This window comes from Nanorana parkeri, unplaced genomic scaffold (assembly GCF_000935625.1).
Source record: "Nanorana parkeri isolate BGI_ZX_2015 unplaced genomic scaffold, ASM93562v1 scaffold593, whole genome shotgun sequence".
Lineage (NCBI taxonomy): Eukaryota > Metazoa > Chordata > Amphibia > Anura > Dicroglossidae > Nanorana > Nanorana parkeri.
In genome coordinates, this window is record NW_017306861.1 from 167494 (window position 1) to 167695 (window position 202).

Below are 202 nucleotides of genomic sequence, written 5' to 3' on the forward strand. Positions count from 1 at the left end.
AGGTGCGTTGTCCTGTGTGCTTGCATCAGTGGATTCCTGCCTGTTCGAGCCGTTGAAGGAAATCTGGTGCGTAGTCTTACCAGAACAATTGCCGGGTGGTGTAGTGATGTTGTCTTGGTTTACCTGTACGATGATCTTATTGGAGCATACGTCACCTGAGGCTTGAGGTTCGCAATCTCGTTTGATTCCAATAAGTACCCAA